At 37.0% G+C, this 20,484-nt stretch overlaps 13 non-coding genes across 13 annotated transcripts; all 13 read right to left on the bottom strand.

The window, feature by feature from the left end:
- Positions 1-216: 216 nt before the first annotated feature.
- Positions 217-289, bottom strand: TRNAK-UUU (transfer RNA lysine (anticodon UUU)). Its single transcript has one exon. It is a non-coding gene; the product is annotated as a tRNA-Lys (tRNA).
- A 1,613-nt stretch (positions 290-1,902) lies between these two features.
- TRNAK-UUU (transfer RNA lysine (anticodon UUU)) lies at positions 1,903-1,975 on the bottom strand. The gene has a single exon. It is a non-coding gene; the product is annotated as a tRNA-Lys (tRNA).
- A 2,280-nt stretch (positions 1,976-4,255) lies between these two features.
- TRNAK-UUU (transfer RNA lysine (anticodon UUU)) lies at positions 4,256-4,328 on the bottom strand. The gene has a single exon. It is a non-coding gene; the product is annotated as a tRNA-Lys (tRNA).
- Positions 4,329-5,941: 1,613 nt separating this feature from the next.
- Positions 5,942-6,014, bottom strand: TRNAK-UUU (transfer RNA lysine (anticodon UUU)). The gene has a single exon. It is a non-coding gene; the product is annotated as a tRNA-Lys (tRNA).
- Positions 6,015-6,959: 945 nt separating this feature from the next.
- On the bottom strand, positions 6,960-7,032 carry TRNAK-UUU (transfer RNA lysine (anticodon UUU)). The gene has a single exon. It is a non-coding gene; the product is annotated as a tRNA-Lys (tRNA).
- A 658-nt stretch (positions 7,033-7,690) lies between these two features.
- Positions 7,691-7,763, bottom strand: TRNAK-UUU (transfer RNA lysine (anticodon UUU)). The gene has a single exon. It is a non-coding gene; the product is annotated as a tRNA-Lys (tRNA).
- Positions 7,764-8,708: 945 nt separating this feature from the next.
- Positions 8,709-8,781, bottom strand: TRNAK-UUU (transfer RNA lysine (anticodon UUU)). The gene has a single exon. It is a non-coding gene; the product is annotated as a tRNA-Lys (tRNA).
- A 658-nt stretch (positions 8,782-9,439) lies between these two features.
- Positions 9,440-9,512, bottom strand: TRNAK-UUU (transfer RNA lysine (anticodon UUU)). Its single transcript has one exon. It is a non-coding gene; the product is annotated as a tRNA-Lys (tRNA).
- Positions 9,513-12,133: 2,621 nt separating this feature from the next.
- On the bottom strand, positions 12,134-12,206 carry TRNAK-UUU (transfer RNA lysine (anticodon UUU)). The gene has a single exon. It is a non-coding gene; the product is annotated as a tRNA-Lys (tRNA).
- Positions 12,207-14,489: 2,283 nt separating this feature from the next.
- Positions 14,490-14,562, bottom strand: TRNAK-UUU (transfer RNA lysine (anticodon UUU)). Its single transcript has one exon. It is a non-coding gene; the product is annotated as a tRNA-Lys (tRNA).
- Positions 14,563-15,839: 1,277 nt separating this feature from the next.
- Positions 15,840-15,912, bottom strand: TRNAK-UUU (transfer RNA lysine (anticodon UUU)). Its single transcript has one exon. It is a non-coding gene; the product is annotated as a tRNA-Lys (tRNA).
- A 1,262-nt stretch (positions 15,913-17,174) lies between these two features.
- On the bottom strand, positions 17,175-17,247 carry TRNAK-UUU (transfer RNA lysine (anticodon UUU)). Its single transcript has one exon. It is a non-coding gene; the product is annotated as a tRNA-Lys (tRNA).
- Positions 17,248-19,529: 2,282 nt separating this feature from the next.
- On the bottom strand, positions 19,530-19,602 carry TRNAK-UUU (transfer RNA lysine (anticodon UUU)). The gene has a single exon. It is a non-coding gene; the product is annotated as a tRNA-Lys (tRNA).
- Positions 19,603-20,484: the final 882 nt, after the last annotated feature.

Below are 20,484 nucleotides of genomic sequence, written 5' to 3'. Positions count from 1 at the left end.
AAAACTAAAAACAAGTAAATTCAAATGGTGACAACTACTGTGCAATTACTAAATTAGGAAAATCTCTCTATCACTAAAAGTATGATCTGAATAGCTTGACATTTAGTGTCTATTGATGAAATACATTTAATTTGCCTCTTGGTTGAAGGTGTACATTCTTATACAGTTTGTGATTTTCCCACTCTGCACTATGTTCCATTTCACAAAAATGACACTCGCCCGAACAGGGACTTGAACCCTGGACCCTCAGATTAAAAGTCTGATGCTCTACCGACTGAGCTATCCAGGCTCTTCTGTGATAGGTCGCAAAAATGCAGAAAGTTCGTAATACAAAAAACAAGTCATATCAAATGATGACAACTACTAGTTACTGTGCAATTACTAAAGTTGGAAAATCTCTCTATCACTAAAAGTTTGAACTGAAAAGCTTGACATTTAGTGTCTCTTGATGAAATACATTTAATTTGCCTCTTGGTTGAAGGTGTACATTCTTAAACAGTTTGTGATTTTCTCACTCTGCACTATGTTCCATTTCACAAAAATGACACATTGCTTAAAAGACACTCGTCCGAACAGAGACTTGAACCCTGGACCCTCAGATTAAAGTTCTGTTGTTTTACCGACTCCAGGCTCTTCTGGAGTCTGTCGCAAACCTATAGAAAGTTCGTAATACTAAAACAAGTCAATTCAAATGGTGACAACTACTGTGCAATTACTAAAGTTGGAAAATCTCTCTATCACTAAAAGTATGAACTGAAAAGCTTGACATTTAGTGTCTCTTGATGAAATACATTTAATTTGCCTCTTGGTTGAAGGTGTACATTCTTAAACAGTTTGTGATTTTCTCACTCTGCACTATGTTCCATTTCACAAAAATGACACATTGCTTAAAAGACACTCGTCCGAACAGAGACTTGAACCCTGGACCCTCAGATTAAAGTTCTGATTTTTTACCGACTCCAGGCTCTTCTGGAGTCTGTCGCAAACCTATAGAAAGTTCGTAATACTAAAACAAGTCAAATCAAATGGTGACAACTACTGTGCAATTACTAAAGTAGGAAAATCTCTCTATCACTAAAAGTATGATCTGAATAGCTTGACATTTAGTGTCTATTGATGAAATACATTTAATTTGCCTCTTGGTTGAAGGTGTACATTCTTAAACAGTTTGTGATTTTCCCACTCTGCACTATGTTCCATTTCACAAAAATGACACATTGCTTAAAAGACACTCGCCTGAACAGGGACTTGAAACCTGGACCCTCAGATTAAAGTTCTGATGTTTTACCGACTCCAGGCTCTTCTGGAGTCAGTCGCAAACCTATAGAAAGTTCTTAATACTAAAAACAAGTAAATTCAAATGGTGACAACTACTGTGCAATTACTAAAGTAGGAAAATCTCTCTATCACTAAAAGTATGATCTGAAAAGCTTGATATTTAGTGTCTATTGATGAAATACATTTAATTTGCCTCTTGGTTGAAGGTGTAGATTCTTAAACAGTTTGTGATTTTCCCACTCTGCACTATGTTCCATTTCACAAAAACGACACATTGCTTAATAGACACTCGCCCGAACAGGGACTTGAAACCTGGACCCTCAGATTAAAGTTCTGATGTTTTACCGACTCCAGGCTCTTCTGGAGTCAGTCGCAAACCTACAGAAAGTTCGTAATACTAAAAACAAGTAAATTCAAATGGTGACAACTACTGTGCAATTACTAAAGTAGGAAAATCTCTCTATCACTAAAAGTATGATCTGAATAGCTTGACATTTAGTGTCTATTGATGAAATACATTTAATTTGCCTCTTGGTTGAAGGTGTACATTCTTAAACAGTTTGCGATTTTCCCACTCTGCACTATGTTCCATTTCACAAAATGACACATTGCTTAAAAGACACTCGCCCGAACAGGGACTTGAACCCTGGACCCTCAGATTAAAAGTCTGATGCTCTACCGACTGAGCTATCCAGGCTCTTCTGTGATAGGTCGCAAAAATGCAGAAAGTTCGTAATACAAAAAACAAGTCATATCAAATGATGACAACTACTACTTACTGTGCAATTACTAAAGTTGGAAAATCTCTCTATCACTAAAAGTATGAACTGAAAAGCTTGACATTTAGTGTCTCTTGATGAAATACATTTAATTTGCCTCTTGGTTGAAGGTGTAGATTCTTAAACAGTTTGTGATTTTCCCACTCTGCACTATGTTCCATTTCACAAAAACGACACATTGCTTAAAAGACACTCGTCCGAACAGAGACTTCAACCCTGGACCCTCAGATTAAAGTTCTGTTGTTTTACCGACTCCAGGCTCTTCTGGAGTCTGTCGCAAACCTATAGAAAGTTCGTAATACTAAAACAAGTCAATTCAAATGGTGACAACTACTGTGCAATTACTAAAGTAGGAAAATCTCTCTATCACTAAAAGTATGAACTGAAAAGCTTGACATTTAGTGTCTCTTGATGAAATACATTTAATTTGCCTCTTGGTTGAAGGTGTACTTTCTTAAACTGTTTGTGATTTTCCCACTCTGCACTATGTTCCATTTCACAAAAACGACACATTGCTTAAAAGACACTCGCCCGAACAGGGACTTGAACCCTGGACCCTCAGATTAAAGTTCTGATGTTTTACCGACTCCAGGCTCTTCTGTAGTCTGTCGCAAATATATAGAAAGTTCGTAAAACTAAAAACAAGTAAATTCAAATGGTGACAACTACTGTGCAATTACTAAAGTAGGAAAATCTCTCTATCACTAAAAGTATGATCTGAATAGCTTGACATTTAGTGTCTATTGATGAAATACATTTAATTTGCCTCTTGGTTGAAGGTGTACATTCTTATACAGTTTGTGATTTTCCCACTCTGCACTATGTTCCATTTCACAAAAATGACACATTGCTTAAAAGACACTCGCCCGAACAGGGACTTGAACCCTGGACCCTCAGATTAAAAGTCTGATGCTCTACCGACTGAGCTATCCAGGGTCTTCTGTGATAGGTCGCAAAAATGCAGAAAGTTCGTAATACAAAAAACAAGTCATATCAAATGATGACAACTACTAGTTACTGTGCAATTACTAAAGTTGGAAAATCTCTCTATCACTAAAAGTATGAACTGAAAAGCTTGACATTTAGTGTCTCTTGATGAAATACATTTAATTTGCCTCTTGGTTGAAGGTGTACATTCTTAAACAGATTGTGATTTTCTCACTCTGCACTATGTTCCATTTCACAAAAACGACACATTGCTTAAAAGACACTCGTCCGAACAGAGACTTGAACCCTGGACCCTCAGATTAAAGTTCTGTTGTTTTACCGACACCAGGCTCTTCTGGAGTCTGTCGCAAACCTATAGAAAGTTCGTAATACTAAAACAAGTCAATTCAAATGGTGACAACTACTGTGCAATAACAAAGTAGGAAAATCTCTCTATCACTAAAAGTATGAACTGAAAAGCTTGACATTTAGTGTCTCTTGATGAAATACATTTAATTTGCCTCTTGGTTGAAGGTGTACATTCTTAAACAGTTTGTGATTTTCCCACTCTGCACTATGTTCCATTTCACAAAAACGACACATTGCTTAAAAGACACTCGCCTGAACAGGGACTTGAACCCTGGACCCTCAGATTAAAGTTCTGATGTTTTACCGACTCCAGGCTCTTCTGTAGTCTGCCGCAAATATATAGAAAGTTCGTAATACTAAAACAAGTCAATTCAAATGGTGACAACTACTGTGCAATTACTAAAGTAGGAAAATCTCTCTATCACTAAAAGTATGAACTGAAAAGCTTGACATTTAGTGTCTCTTGATGAAATACATTTAATTTGCCTCTTGGTTGAAGGTGTACTTTCTTAAACTGTTTGTGATTTTCCCACTCTGCACTATGTTCCATTTCACAAAAACGACACATTGCTTAAAAGACACTCGCCCGAACAGGGACTTGAACCCTGGACCCTCAGATTAAAGTTCTGATGTTTTACCGACTCCAGGCTCTTCTGTAGTCTGTCGCAAATATATAGAAAGTTCGTAAAACTAAAAACAAGTAAATTCAAATGGTGACAACTACTGTGCAATTACTAAAGTAGGAAAATCTCTCTATCACTAAAAGTATGATCTGAATAGCTTGACATTTAGTGTCTATTGATGAAATACATTTAATTTGCCTCTTGGTTGAAGGTGTACATTCTTATACAGTTTGTGATTTTCCCACTCTGCACTATGTTCCATTTCACAAAAATGAAACTCGCCCGAACAGGGACTTGAACCCTGGACCCTCAGATTAAAAGTCTGATGCTCTACCGACTGAGCTATCCAGGCTCTTCTGTGATAGGTCGCAAAAATGCAGAAAGTTCGTAATACAAAAAACAAGTCATATCAAATGATGACAACTACTAGTTACTGTGCAATTACTAAAGTTGGAAAATCTCTCTATCACTAAAAGTATGAACTGAAAAGCTTGACATTTAGTGTCTCTTGATGAAATACATTTAATTTGCCTCTTGGTTGAAGGTGTACATTCTTAAACATTTTGTGATTTTCTCACTCTGCACTATGTTCCATTTCACAAAAATGACACATTGCTTAAAAGACACTCGTCCGAACAGAGACTTGAACTCTGGACCCTCAGATTAAAGTTCTGTTGTTTTACCGACTCCAGGCTCTTCTGGAGTCTGTCGCAAACCTATAGAAAGTTCGTAATACTAAAACAAGTCAATTCAAATGGTGACAACTACTGTGCAATTACTAAAGTAGGAAAATCTCTCTATCACTAAAAGTATGAACTGAAAAGCTTGACATTTAGTGTCTCTTGATGAAATACATTAAATTTGCTTCTTGGTTGAAGGTGTACATTCTTAAACAGTTTGTGATTTTCCCACTCTGCACTATGTTCCATTTCACAAAAATGACACATTGCTTAAAAGACACTCGCCCGAACAGGGACTTGAACCCTGGACCCTCAGATTAAAGTTCTGATTTTTTACCGACTCCAGGCTCTTCTGTAGTCTGTCGCAAACCTATAGAAAGTTCGTAATACAAAAACAAGTAAATTCAAATGGTGACAACTACTGTGCAATTACTAAAGTAGGAAAATCTCTCTATCACTAAAAGTATGATCTGAATAGCTTGACATTTAGTGTCTATTGATGAAATACATTTAATTTGCCTCTTGGTTGAAGGTGTACATTCTTAAACAGTTTGTGATTTTCCCACTCTGCACTATGTTCCATTTCACAAAAATGACACATTGCTTAAAAGACACTCGCCTGAACAGGGACTTGAAACCTGGACCCTCAGATTAAAGTTCTGATGTTTTACCGACTCCAGGCTCTTCTGGAGTCAGTCGCAAACCTATAGAAAGTTCTTAATACTAAAAACAAGTAAATTCAAATGGTGACAACTACTGTGCAATTACTAAAGTAGGAAAATCTCTCTATCACTAAAAGTATGATCTGAAAAGCTTGACATTTAGTGTCTATTGATGAAATACATTTAATTTGCCTCTTGGTTGACGGTGTAGATTCTTAAACAGTTTGTGATTTTCCCACTCTGCACTATGTTCCATTTCACAAAAACGACACATTGCTTAATAGACACTCGCCCGAACAGGGACTTGAAACCTGGACCCTCAGATTAAAGTTCTGATGTTTTACCGACTCCAGGCTCTTCTGGAGTCAGTCGCAAACCTACAGAAAGTTCGTAATACTAAAAACAAGTAAATTCAAATGGTGACAACTACTGTGCAATTACTAAAGTAGGAAAATCTCTCTATCACTAAAAGTATGATCTGAATAGCTTGACATTTAGTGTCTATTGATGAAATACATTTAATTTGCCTCTTGGTTGAAGGTGTACATTCTTAAACAGTTTGCGATTTTCCCACTCTGCACTATGTTCCATTTCACAAAATGACACATTGCTTAAAAGACACTCGCCCGAACAGGGACTTGAACCCTGGAGCCTCAGATTAAAAGTCTGATGCTCTACCGACTGAGCTATCCAGGCTCTTCTGTGATAGGTCGCAAAAATGCAGAAAGTTCGTAATACAAAAAACAAGTCATATCAAATGATGACAACTACTACTTACTGTGCAATTACTAAAGTTGGAAAATCTCTCTATCACTAAAAGTATGAACTGAAAAGCTTGACATTTAGTGTCTCTTGATGAAATACATTTAATTTGCCTCTTGGTTGAAGGTGTAGATTCTTAAACAGTTTGTGATTTTCCCACTCTGCACTATGTTCCATTTCACAAAAACGACACATTGCTTAAAAGACACTCGTCCGAACAGAGACTTGAACCCTGGACCCTCAGATTAAAGTTCTGTTGTTTTACCGACTCCAGGCTCTTCTGGAGTCTGTCGCAAACCTATAGAAAGTTTGTAATACTAAAACAAGTCAATTCAAATGGTGACAACTACTGTGCAATTACTAAAGTTGGAAAATCTCTCTATCACTAAAAGTATGAACTGAAAAGCTTGACATTTAGTGTCTCTTGATGAAATACATTTAATTTGCCTCTTGGTTGAAGGTGTACTTTCTTAAACTGTTTGTGATTTTCCCACTCTGCACTATGTTCCATTTCACAAAAACGACACATTGCTTAAAAGACACTCGCCCGAACAGGGACTTGAACCCTGGACCCTCAGATTAAAGTTCTGATGTTTTACCGACTCCAGGCTCTTCTGTAGTCTGTCGCAAATATATAGAAAGTTCGTAAAACTAAAAACAAGTAAATTCAAATGGTGACAACTACTGTGCAATTACTAAAGTAGGAAAATCTCTCTATCACTAAAAGTATGATCTGAATAGCTTGACATTTAGTGTCAATTGATGAAATACATTTAATTTGCCTCTTGGTTGAAGGTGTACATTCTTAAACAGTTTGTGATTTTCCCACTCTGCACTATGTTCCATTTCACAAAAATGACACATTGCTTAAAAGACACTCGCCCGAACAGGGACTTGAACCCTGGACCCTCAGATTAAAAGTCTGATGCTCTACCGACTGAGCTATCCAGGCTCCTATGTGGTAGGTTGCAAAAGATTAAAGTTCTGATGTTTTACCGACTCCAGGCTCTTCTGGAGTCAGTCGCAAACCTATAGAAAGTTCTTAATACTAAAAACAAGTAAATTCAAATGGTGACAACTACTGTGCAATTACTAAAGTAGGAAAATCTCTCTATCACTAAAAGTATGATCTGAAAAGCTTGACATTTAGTGTCTATTGATGAAATACATTTAATTTGCCTCTTGGTTGACGGTGTAGATTCTTAAACAGTTTGTGATTTTCCCACTCTGCACTATGTTCCATTTCACAAAAACGACACATTGCTTAATAGACACTCGCCCGAACAGGGACTTGAAACCTGGACCCTCAGATTAAAGTTCTGATGTTTTACCGACTCCAGGCTCTTCTGGAGTCAGTCGCAAACCTACAGAAAGTTCGTAATACTAAAAACAAGTAAATTCAAATGGTGACAACTACTGTGCAATTACTAAAGTAGGAAAATCTCTCTATCACTAAAAGTATGATCTGAATAGCTTGACATTTAGTGTCTATTGATGAAATACATTTAATTTGCCTCTTGGTTGAAGGTGTACATTCTTAAATAGTTTGCGATTTTCCCACTCTGCACTATGTTCCATTTCACAAAATGACACATTGCTTAAAAGACACTCGCCCGAACAGGGACTTGAACCCTGGAGCCTCAGATTAAAAGTCTGATGCTCTACCGACTGAGCTATCCAGGCTCTTCTGTGATAGGTCGCAAAAATGCAGAAAGTTCGTAATACAAAAAACAAGTCATATCAAATGATGACAACTACTACTTACTGTGCAATTACTAAAGTTGGAAAATCTCTCTATCACTAAAAGTATGAACTGAAAAGCTTGACATTTAGTGTCTCTTGATGAAATACATTTAATTTGCCTCTTGGTTGAAGGTGTAGATTCTTAAACAGTTTGTGATTTTCCCACTCTGCACTATGTTCCATTTCACAAAAACGACACATTGCTTAAAAGACACTCGTCCGAACAGAGACTTGAACCCTGGACCCTCAGATTAAAGTTCTGTTGTTTTACCGACTCCAGGCTCTTCTGGAGTCTGTCGCAAACCTATAGAAAGTTTGTAATACTAAAACAAGTCAATTCAAATGGTGACAACTACTGTGCAATTACTAAAGTTGGAAAATCTCTCTATCACTAAAAGTATGAACTGAAAAGCTTGACATTTAGTGTCTCTTGATGAAATACATTTAATTTGCCTCTTGGTTGAAGGTGTACTTTCTTAAACTGTTTGTGATTTTCCCACTCTGCACTATGTTCCATTTCACAAAAACGACACATTGCTTAAAAGACACTCGCCCGAACAGGGACTTGAACCCTGGACCCTCAGATTAAAGTTCTGATGTTTTACCGACTCCAGGCTCTTCTGTAGTCTGTCGCAAATATATAGAAAGTTCGTAAAACTAAAAACAAGTAAATTCAAATGGTGACAACTACTGTGCAATTACTAAAGTAGGAAAATCTCTCTATCACTAAAAGTATGATCTGAATAGCTTGACATTTAGTGTCAATTGATGAAATACATTTAATTTGCCTCTTGGTTGAAGGTGTACATTCTTAAACAGTTTGTGATTTTCCCACTCTGCACTATGTTCCATTTCACAAAAATGACACATTGCTTAAAAGACACTCGCCCGAACAGGGACTTGAACCCTGGACCCTCAGATTAAAAGTCTGATGCTCTACCGACTGAGCTATCCAGGCTCCTATGTGGTAGGTCGCAAAAGATTAAAGTTCTGATGTTTTACCGACTCCAGGCTCTTCTGGAGTCAGTCGCAAACCTATAGAAAGTTCTTAATACTAAAAACAAGTAAATTCAAATGGTGACAACTACTGTGCAATTACTAAAGTAGGAAAATCTCTCTATCACTAAAAGTATGATCTGAAAAGCTTGACATTTAGTGTCTATTGATGAAATACATTTAATTTGCCTCTTGGATGAAGGTGTAGATTCTTAAACAGTTTGTGATTTTCCCACTCTGCACTATGTTCCATTTCACAAAAACGACACATTGCTTAAAAGACACTCGCCCGAACAGGGACTTGAAACCTGGACCCTCAGATTAAAGTTCTGATGTTTTACCGACTCCAGGCTCTTCTGGAGTCAGTCGCAAACCTACAGAAAGTTCGTAATACTAAAAACAAGTAAATTCAAATGGTGACAACTACTGTGCAATTACTAATGTAGGAAAATCTCTCTATCACTAAAAGTATGATCTGAATAGCTTGACATTTAGTGTCTAATGATGAAATACATTTAATTTGCCTCTTGGTTGAAGGTGTACATTCTTAAACAGTTTGTGATTTTCCCACTCTGCACTGTGTTCCATTTCACAAAATGACACATTGCTTAAAAGACACTCGCCCGAACAGGGACTTGAACCCTGGACCCTCAGATTAAAAGTCTGATGCTCTACCGACTGAGCTATCCAGGCTCTTCTGTGATAGGTCGCAAAAATGCAGAAAGTTCGTAATACAAAAAACAAGTCATATCAAATGATGACAACTACTAGTTACTGTGCAATTACTAAAGTTGGAAAATCTCTCTATCACTAAAAGTATGAACTGAAAAGCTTGACATTTAGTGTCTCTTGATGAAATACATTTAATTTGCCTCTTGGTTGAAGGTGTACATTCTTAAACAGTTTGTGATTTTCTCACTCTGCACTATGTTCCATTTCACAAAAACGACACATTGCTTAAAAGACACTCGTCCGAACAGAGACTTGAACCCTGGACCCTCAGATTAAAGTTCTGTTGTTTTACCGACACCAGGCTCTTCTGGAGTCTGTCGCAAACCTATAGAAAGTTCGTAATACTAAAACAAGTCAATTCAAATGGTGACAACTACTGTGCAATAACAAAGTAGGAAAATCTCTCTATCACTAAAAGTATGAACTGAAAAGCTTGACATTTAGTGTCTCTTGATGAAATACATTTAATTTGACTCTTGGTTGAAGGTGTACATTCTTAAACAGTTTGTGATTTTCCCACTCTGCACTATGTTCCATTTCACAAAAATGACACATTGCTTAAAAGACACTTGCCCGAACAGGGACTTGAACCCTGGACCCTCAGATTAAAGTTCTGATGTTTTACCGACTCCAGGCTCTTCTGTAGTCTGCCGCAAATATATAGAAAGTTCGTAAAACTAAAAACAAGTAAATTCAAATGGTGACAACTACTGTGCAATTACTAAAGTAGGAAAATCTCTCTATCACTAAAAGTATGATCTGAATAGCTTGACATTTAGTGTCTCTTGATGAAATACATTTAATTTGCCTCTTGGTTGAAGGTGTACATTCTTAAACAGTTTGTGATTTTCTCACTCTGCACTATGTTCCATTTCACAAAAACGACACATTGCTTAAAAGACACTCGTCCGAACAGAGACTTGAACCCTGGACCCTCAGATTAAAGTTCTGTTGTTTTACCGACACCAGGCTCTTCTGGAGTCTGTCGCAAACCTATAGAAAGTTCGTAATACTAAAACAAGTCAATTCAAATGGTGACAACTACTGTGCAATAACAAAGTAGGAAAATCTCTCTATCACTAAAAGTATGAACTGAAAAGCTTGACATTTAGCGTCTCTTGATGAAATACATTTAATTTGCCTCTTGGTTGAAGGTGTACATTCTTAAACAGTTTGTGATTTTCCCACTCTGCACTATGTTCCATTTCACAAAAACGACACATTGCTTAAAAGACACTAGCCCGAACAGGGACTTGAACCCTGGACCCTCAGATTATAGTTCTGATGTTTTACCGACTCCAGGCTCTTCTGGAGTCTGTCGCAAACCTATAGAAAGTTCGTAATACTAAAACCAAGTAAATTCAAATGGTGACAACTACTGTGCAATTACTAAAGTAGGAAAATCTCTCTATCACTAAAAGTAAGATATGAATAGCTTGACATTTAGTGTCTATAGATGAAATACATTTAATTTGCCTCTTGGTTGAAGGTGTAGATTCTTAAACAGTTTGTGATTTTCCCACTCTGCACTATGTTCCATTTCACAAAATGACACATTGCTTAAAAGACACTCGCCCGAACAGGGACTTGAACCCTCAGATTAAAAGTCTGATGCTCTACCGACTGAGCTATCCAGGCTCTTATGTGATAGGTCGCAAAAATGCAGAAAGTTCGTAATACAAAAAACAAGTCATATCAACTGATGACAACTACTAGTTACTGTGCAATTACTAAAGTTGGAAAATCTCTCTATCACTAAAAGTATTATCTGAATAGCTTGACATTTAGTGTCTATTGATGAAATACATTTAATTTGCCTCTTGGTTGAAGGTGTAGATTCTTAAACAGTTTGTGATTTTCTCACTCTGCACTATGTTCCATTTCACAAAAACGACACATTGCTTAAAAGACACTCGTCCGAACAGAGACTTGAACCCTGGACCCTCAGATTAAAGTTCTGTTGTTTTACCGACACCAGGCTCTTCTGGAGTCTGTCGCAAACCTATAGAAAGTTCGTAATACTAAAACAAGTCAATTCAAATGGTGACAACTACTGTGCAATAACAAAGTAGGAAAATCTCTCTATCACTAAAAGTATGAACTGAAAAGCTTGACATTTAGTGTCTCTTGATGAAATACATTTAATTTGCCTCTTGGTTGAAGGTGTACATTCTTAAACAGTTTGTGATTTTCCCACTCTGCACTACGTTCCATTTCACAAAAACGACACATTGCTTAAAAGACACTCGCCCGAACAGGGACTTGAACCCTGGACCCTCAGATTAAAGTTCTGATGTTTTACCGACTCCAGGCTCTTCTGTAGTCTGCCGCAAATATATAGAAAGTTCGTAAAACTAAAAACGAGTAAATTCAAATGGTGACAACTACTGTGCAATTACTAAAGTAGGAAAATCTCTCTATCACTAAAAGTATGATCTGAATAGCTTGACATTTAGTGTCTATTGATGAAATACATTTAATTTGCCTCTTGGTTGAAGGTGTACATTCTTATACAGTTTGTGATTTTCCCACTCTGCACTATGTTCCATTTCACAAAAATGACACATTGCTTAAAAGACACTCGCCCGAACAGGGACTTGAACCCTGGACCCTCAGATTAAAAGTCTGATGCTCTACCGACTGAGCTATCCAGGCTCTTCTGTGATAGGTCGCAAAAATGCAGAAAGTTCGTAATACAAAAAACAAGTCATATCAAATGATGACAACTACTAGTTACTGTGCAATTACTAAAGTTGGAAAATCTCTCTATCACTAAAAGTATGAACTGAAAAGCTTGACATTTAGTGTCTCTTGATGAAATACATTTAATTTGCCTCTTGGTTGAAGGTGTACATTCTTAAACAGTTTGTGATTTTCTCACTCTGCACTATGTTCCATTTCACAAAAACGACACATTGCTTAAAAGACACTCGTCCGAACAGAGACTTGAACCCTGGACCCTCAGATTAAAGTTCTGTTGTTTTACCGACACCAGGCTCTTCTCGAGTCTGTCGCAAACCTATAGAAAGTTCGTAATACTAAAACAAGTCAATTCAAATGGTGACAACTACTGTGCAATAACAAAGTAGGAAAATCTCTCTATCACTAAAAGTATGAACTGAAAAGCTTGACATTTAGTGTCTCTTGATGAAATACATTTAATTTGCCTCATGGTTGAAGGTGTACATTCTTAAACAGTTTGTGATTTTCCCACTCTGCACTACGTTCCATTTCACAAAAATGACACATTGCTTAAAAGACACTCGTCCGAACAGAGACTTGAACCCTGGACCCTCAGATTAAAGTTCTGTTGTTTTACCGACTCCAGGCTCTTCTGGAGTCTGTCGCAAACCTATAGAAAGTTCGTAATACTAAAACAAGTCAAATCAAATGGTGACAACTACTGTGCAATTACTAAAGTAGGAAAATCTCTCTATCACTAAAAGTATGAACTGAAAAGCTTGACATTTAGTGTCTCTTGATGAAATACATTAAATTTGCCTCTTGGTTGAAGGTGTACATTCTTAAACAGTTTGTGATTTTCCCACTCTGCACTATGTTCCATTTCACAAAAATGACACATTGCTTAAAAGACACTCGCCCGAACAGGGACTTGAACCCTGGACCCTCAGATTAAAGTTCTGATTTTTTACCGACTCCAGGCTCTTCTGTAGTCTGTCGCAAACCTATAGAAAGTTCGTAATACTAAAAACAAGTAAATTCAAATGGTGACAACTACTGTGCAATTACTAAAGTAGGAAAATCTCTCTATCACTAAAAGTATGATCTGAATAGCTTGACATTTAGTGTCTATTGATGAAATACATTTAATTTGCCTCTTGGTTGAAGGTGTACATTCTTAAACAGTTTGTGATTTTCCCACTCTGCACTATGTTCCATTTCACAAAAATGACACATTGCTTAAAAGACACTCGCCTGAACAGGGACTTGAAACCTGGACCCTCAGATTAAAGTTCTGATGTTTTACCGACTCCAGGCTCTTCTGGAGTCAGTCGCAAACCTATAGAAAGTTCTTAATACTAAAAACAAGTAAATTCAAATGGTGACAACTACTGTGCAATTACTAAAGTAGGAAAATCTCTCTATCACTAAAAGTATGATCTGAAAAGCTTGACATTTAGTGTCTATTGATGAAATACATTTAATTTGCCTCTTGGTTGAAGGTGTAGATTCTTAAACAGTTTGTGATTTTCCCACTCTGCACTATGTTCCATTTCACAAAAACGACACATTGCTTAATAGACACTCGCCCGAACAGGGACTTGAAACCTGGACCCTCAGATTAAAGTTCTGATGTTTTACCGACTCCAGGCTCTTCTGGAGTCAGTCGCAAACCTACAGAAAGTTCGTAATACTAAAAACAAGTAAATTCAAATGGTGACAACTACTGTGCAATTACTAAAGTAGGAAAATCTCTCTATCACTAAAAGTATGATCTGAATAGCTTGACATTTAGTGTCTATTGATGAAATACATTTAATTTGCCTCTTGGTTGAAGGTGTACTTTCTTAAACTGTTTGTGATTTTCCCACTCTGCACTATGTTCCATTTCACAAAAACGACACATTGCTTAAAAGACACTCGCCCGAACAGGGACTTGAACCCTGGACCCTCAGATTAAAGTTCTGATGTTTTACCGACTCCAGGCTCTTCTGTAGTCTGTCGCAAATATATAGAAAGTTCGTAAAACTAAAAACAAGTAAATTCAAATGGTGACAACTACTGTGCAATTACTAAAGTAGGAAAATCTCTCTATCACTAAAAGTATGATCTGAATAGCTTGACATTTAGTGTCTATTGATGAAATACATTTAATTTGCCTCTTGGTTGAAGGTGTACATTCTTATACAGTTTGTGATTTTCCCACTCTGCACTATGTTCCATTTCACAAAAATGACACATTGCTTAAAAGACACTCGCCCGAACAGGGACTTGAACCCTGGACCCTCAGATTAAAAGTCTGATGCTCTACCGACTGAGCTATCCAGGCTCTTCTGTGATAGGTCGCAAAAATGCAGAAAGTTCGTAATACAAAAAACAAGTCATATCAAATGATGACAACTACTAGTTACTGTGCAATTACTAAAGTTGGAAAATCTCTCTATCACTAAAAGTATGAACTGAAAAGCTTGACATTTAGTGTCTCTTGATGAAATACATTTAATTTGCCTCTTGGTTGAAGGTGTACATTCTTAAACAGTTTGTGATTTTCTCACTCTGCACTATGTTCCATTTCACAAAAACGACACATTGCTTAAAAGACACTCGTCCGAACAGAGACTTGAACCCTGGACCCTCAGATTAAAGTTCTGTTGTTTTACCGACACCAGGCTCTTCTGGAGTCTGTCGCAAACCTATAGAAAGTTCGTAATACTAAAACAAGTCAATTCAAATGGTGACAACTACTGTGCAATAACAAAGTAGGAAAATCTCTCTATCACTAAAAGTATGAACTGAAAAGCTTGACATTTAGTGTCTCTTGATGAAATACATTTAATTTGCCTCTTGGTTGAAGGTGTACATTCTTAAACAGTTTGTGATTTTCCCACTCTGCACTATGTTCCATTTCACAAAAACGACACATTGCTTAAAAGACACTCGCCCGAACAGGGACTTGAACCCTGGACCCTCAGATTAAAGTTCTGATGTTTTACCGACTCCAGGCTCTTCTGTAGTCTGCCGCAAATATATAGAAAGTTCGTAATACTAAAACAAGTCAATTCAAATGGTGACAACTACTGTGCAATTACTAAAGTAGGAAAATCTCTCTATCACTAAAAGTATGAACTGAAAAGCTTGACATTTAGTGTCTCTTGATGAAATACATTTAATTTGCCTCTTGGTTGAAGGTGTACTTTCTTAAACTGTTTGTGATTTTCCCACTCTGCACTATGTTCCATTTCACAAAAACGACACATTGCTTAAAAGACACTAGCCCGAACAGGGACTTGAACCCTGGACCCTCAGATTATAGTTCTGATGTTTTACCGACTCCAGGCTCTTCTGGAGTCTGTCGCAAATATATAGAAAGTTCGTAATACTAAAACAAGTCAATTCAAATGGTGACAACTACTGTGCAATTACTAAAGTAGGAAAATCTCTCTATCACTAAAAGTATGAACTGAAAAGCTTGACATTTAGCGTCTCTTGATGAAATACATTTAATTTGCCTCTTGGTTGAAGGTGTACATTCTTATACAGTTTGTGATTTTCCCACTCTGCACTATGTTCCATTTCACAAAAATGACACATTGCTTAAAAGACACTCGCCCGAACAGGGACTTGAACCCTGGACCCTCAGATTAAAAGTCTGATGCTCTACCGACTGAGCTATCCAGGCTCTTCTGTGATAGGTCGCAAAAATGCAGAAAGTTCGTAATACAAAAAACAAGTCATATCAAATGATGACAACTACTAGTTACTGTGCAATTACTAAAGTTGGAAAATCTCTCTATCACTAAAAGTATGAACTGAAAAGCTTGACATTTAGTGTCTCTTGATGAAATACATTTAATTTGCCTCTTGGTTGAAGGTGTACATTCTTAAACAGTTTGTGATTTTCTCACTCTGCACTATGTTCCATTTCACAAAAACGACACATTGCTTAAAAGACACTCGTCCGAACAGAGACTTGAACCCTGGACCCTCAGATTAAAGTTCTGTTGTTTTACCGACACCAGGCTCTTCTGGAGTCTGTCGCAAACCTATAGAAAGTTCGTAATACTAAAACAAGTCAATTCAAATGGTGACAACTACTGTGCAATAACAAAGTAGGAAAATCTCTCTATCACTAAAAGTATGAACTGAAAAGCTTGACATTTAGTGTCTCTTGATGAAATACATTTAATTTGCCTCTTGGTTGAAGGTGTACATTCTTAAACAGTTTGTGATTTTCCCACTCTGCACTATGTTCCATTTCACAAAAACGACACATTGCTTAAAAGACACTCGCCCGAACAGGGACTTGAACCCTGGACCCTCAGATTAAAGTTCTGATGTTTTACCGACTCCAGGCTCTTCTGTAGTCTGCCGCAAATATATAGAAAGTTCGTAATACTAAAACAAGTCAATTCAAATGGTGACAACTACTGTGCAATTACTAAAGTAGGAAAATCTCTCTATCACTAAAAGTATGAACTGAAAAGCTTGACATTTAGTGTCTCTTGATGAAATACATTTAATTTGCCTCTTGGTTGAAGGTGTACTTTCTTAAACTGTTTGTGATTTTCCCACTCTGCACTATGTTCCATTTCACAAAAACGACACATTGCTTAAAAGACACTCGCCCGAACAGGGACTTGAACCCTGGACCCTCAGATTAAAGTTCTGATGTTTTACCGACTCCAGGCTCTTCTGTAGTCTGTCGCAAATATATAGAAAGTTCGTAAAACTAAAAACAAGTAAATTCAAATGGTGACAACTACTGTGCAATTACTAAAGTAGGAAAATCTCTCTATCACTAAAAGTATGATCTGAATAGCTTGACATTTAGTGTCTATTGATGAAATACATTTAATTTGCCTCTTGGTTGAAGGTGTACATTCTTATACAGTTTGTGATTTTCCCACTCTGCACTATGTTCCATTTCACAAAAATGACACTCGCCCGAACAGGGACTTGAACCCTGGACCCTCAGATTAAAAGTCTGATGCTCTACCGACTGAGCTATCCAGGCTCTTCTGTGATAGGTCGCAAAAATGCAGAAAGTTCGTAATACAAAAAACAAGTCATATCAAATGATGACAACTACTAGTTACTGTGCAATTACTAAAGTTGGAAAATCTCTCTATCACTAAAAGTTTGAACTGAAAAGCTTGACATTTAGTGTCTCTTGATGAAATACATTTAATTTGCCTCTTGGTTGAAGGTGTACATTCTTAAACAGTTTGTGATTTTCTCACTCTGCACTATGTTCCATTTCACAAAAATGACACATTGCTTAAAAGACACTCGTCCGAACAGAGACTTGAACCCTGGACCCTCAGATTAAAGTTCTGTTGTTTTACCGACTCCAGGCTCTTCTGGAGTCTGTCGCAAACCTATAGAAAGTTCGTAATACTAAAACAAGTCAATTCAAATGGTGACAACTACTGTGCAATTACTAAAGTTGGAAAATCTCTCTATCACTAAAAGTATGAACTGAAAAGCTTGACATTTAGTGTCTCTTGATGAAATACATTTAATTTGCCTCTTGGTTGAAGGTGTACATTCTTAAACAGTTTGTGATTTTCTCACTCTGCACTATGTTCCATTTCACAAAAATGACACATTGCTTAAAAGACACTCGTCCGAACAGAGACTTGAACCCTGGACCCTCAGATTAAAGTTCTGTTGTTTTACCGACTCCAGGCTCTTCTGGAGTCTGTCGCAAACCTATAGAAAGTTCGTAATACTAAAACAAGTCAAATCAAATGGTGACAACTACTGTGCAATTACTAAAGTAGGAAAATCTCTCTATCACTAAAAGTATGAACTGAAAAGCTTGACATTTAGTGTCTCTTGATGAAATACATTAAATTTGCCTCTTGGTTGAAGGTGTACATTCTTAAACAGTTTGTGATTTTCCCACTCTGCACTATGTTCCATTTCACAAAAATGACACATTGCTTAAAAGACACTCGCCCGAACAGGGACTTGAAACCTGGACCCTCAGATTAAAGTTCTGATGTTTTACCGACTCCAGGCTCTTCTGGAGTCTGTCGCAAACCTATAGAAAGTTCGTAAAACTAAAACCAAGTAAATTCAAATGGTGACAACTACTGTGCAATTACTAAAGTAGGAAAATCTCTCTATCACTAAAAGTATGATCTGAATAGCTTGACATTTAGTGTCTAATGATGAAATACATTTAATTTGCCTCTTGGTTGAAGGTGTACATTCTTAAACAGTTTGTGATTTTCCCCCTCTGCACTATGTTCCATTTCACAAAAATGACACATTGCTTAAAAGACACTCGCCCGAACAGGGACTTGAAACCTGGACCCTCAGATTAAAGTTCTGATGTTTTACCGACTCCAGGCTCTTCTGGAGTCAGTCGCAAACCTACAGAAAGTTCATAATACTAAAAACAAGTAAATTCAAATGGTGACAACTACTGTGCAATTACTAAAGTAGGAAAATCTCTCTATCACTAAAAGTATGATCTGAATAGCTTGACATTTAGTGTCTATTGATGAAATACATTTAATTTGCCTCTTGGTTGAAGGTGTAGATTCTTAAACAGTTTGTGATTTTCCCACTCTGCACTATGTTCCATTTCACAAAAACGACACATTGCTTAAAAGACACTCGCCTGAACAGGGACTTGAACCCGGGTCCCTCAGATTAAAGTTCTGATGTTTTACCGACTCCAGGCTTTTCTGTAGTCTGTCGCAAACCTACAGAAAGTTCGTAATACTAAAAACAAGTCAATTAAAATGGTGACAACTACTGTGCAATTACTAAAGTAGGAAAATCTCTCTATCACTAAAAGTATGATCTGAAAAGCTTGACATTTAGTGTCTATTGATGAAATACATTTAATTTGCCTCTTGGTTGAAGGTGTAGATTCTTAAACAGTTTGTGATTTTCCCACTCTGCACTATGTTCCATTTCACAAAATGACACATTGCTTAAAAGACACTCGCCCGAACAGGGACTTGAACCCAGGACCCTCAGATTAAAGTTCTGATGTTTTACCGACTCCAGGCTTTTCTGTAGTCTGTCGCAAACCTACAGAAAGTTCGTAATACTAAAAACAAGTCAATTAAAATGGTGACAACTACTGTGCAATTACTAAAGTAGGAAAATCTCTCTATCACTAAAAGTATGATCTGAAAAGCTTGACATTTAGTGTCTATTGATGAAATACATTTAATTTGCCTCTTGGTTGAAGGTGTAGATTCTTAAACAGTTTGTGATTTTCTCACTCTGCACTATGTTCCATTTCACAAAATGACACATTGCTTAAAAGACACTCGCCCAAACAGGGACTTGAACCCAGGACCCTCAGATTAAAAGTCTGATGCTCTACCGACTGAGCTATCCAGGCACTTCTGTGATAGGTTGCAAAAATGCAGAAAGTTCGTAATACAAAAAACAAGTTATTTCAAATGATGACAACTACTAGTTACTGTGCAATTACTAAAGTTGGAAAATCTCTCTATCACTAAAAGTATGAACTGAAAAGCTTGACATTTAGTGTCTCTTGATGAAATACATTTAATTTGTCTCTTGGTTGAAGGTGTACATTCTTAAACAGTTTGTGATTTTCCCACTCTGCACTATGATCCATTTCACAAAAATGACACATTGCTTAAAAGACACTCGCCCGAACAGGGACTTGAAACCTGGACCCTCAGATTAAAGTTCTGATGTTTTACCGACTCCAGGCTCTTCTGGAGTCTGTCGCAAACCTATAGAAAGTTCGTAAAACTAAAACCAAGTAAATTCAAATGGTGACAACTACTGTGCAATTACTAAAGTAGGAAAATCTCTCTATCACTAAAAGTATGATCTGAATAGCTTGACATTTAGTGTCTAATGATGAATTACATTTAATTTGCCTCTTGGTTGAAGGTGTACATTCTTAAACAGTTTGTGATTTTCCCACTCTGCACTATGTTCCATTTCACAAAAATGACACATTGCTTAAAAGACACTCGCCCGAACAGGGACTTGAAACCTGGACCCTCAGATTAAAGTTCTGATGTTTTACCGACTCCAGGCTCTTCTGGAGTCAGTCGCAAACCTACAGAAAGTTTGTAATACTAAAAACAAGTAAATTCAAATGGTGACAACTACTGTGCAATTACTAAAGTAGGAAAATCTCTCTATCACTAAAAGTATGATCTGAATAGCTTGACATTTAGTGTCTATTGATGAAATACATTTGATTTGCCTCTTGGTTGAAGGTGTAGATTCTTAAACAGTT

Source organism: Taudactylus pleione, unplaced genomic scaffold, assembly GCF_031769625.1.
Source record: "Taudactylus pleione unplaced genomic scaffold, aTauple2 ptg000454l, whole genome shotgun sequence".
In the NCBI taxonomy this organism is placed as follows: Eukaryota; Metazoa; Chordata; class Amphibia; order Anura; family Myobatrachidae; genus Taudactylus; species Taudactylus pleione.
This window is presented reverse-complemented; position numbering and strand designations above follow the sequence as displayed.